Raw genomic sequence first — 743 nt, forward strand, 5'->3', positions numbered from 1 at the left:
CCCGCCTCCGCCCCCGCCCCGCCCCGCCGCCTCCCGGCCCGCCCCTCCACCCCGCCCTCCCCACGGCCCGCCCAGGGACGGCGACGTCACTGCGGAGGCCCGCCCCCGCCCCGGCTCCCAGCGCGGCGCATCCCGGGACTTGTAGTCGCCCCACCTGCAGGTGGAAGGACCGACGTGGAGTGGGCTTTCGGGAGAACAGCAGGGACCCAGGTGTGACCTCCGACGGCCTGCAGGTCTAATCCGACTGCCCAAGCCAAGGACGGGATGGAAGTCCAACCATCTTGGTCAAAGTCTCTAAATAACTAGGACCATATGATCTGTTCCAACTAAAGATCTGTGTAAACTGGATTAGGAGTAAAACTTGGATATCTCTTTTCTTCTTCTTTGTTATTGTTTATGAACAGCCAATAATTTATTTACGTGCAGCCGCTGAGTTGGGAATTTTTTCTCCCACGCAAAGGTAGCCTCCACGGTGTAGTATTCTCAAATCCACTCAGAATAGGCCTTTGTAGCCTTGCACGGTGGCAGTATCGTAACCAAAGAGGTTTATCTGAGGCGCCTTACTGCTAATTGAAAACTTTTCCCAGAATAGTCCTTTGCTTCTGTCCCAATGGGTGGTTATGTTTTGCCCTTTTGCCTTTTTCATTTGGGCCTTATGGTACTTCTTCTCAGACTGTTTTGAAAGGCTTTGATTAAAATATGCTGATAAAAGAGTTGGCTAACCCCATTAAGAACGACAGGAC

Source organism: Tupaia chinensis, unplaced genomic scaffold, assembly GCF_000334495.1.
Source record: "Tupaia chinensis unplaced genomic scaffold, TupChi_1.0 Scaffold000549_1, whole genome shotgun sequence".
NCBI classification, from domain to species: domain Eukaryota; kingdom Metazoa; phylum Chordata; class Mammalia; order Scandentia; family Tupaiidae; genus Tupaia; species Tupaia belangeri.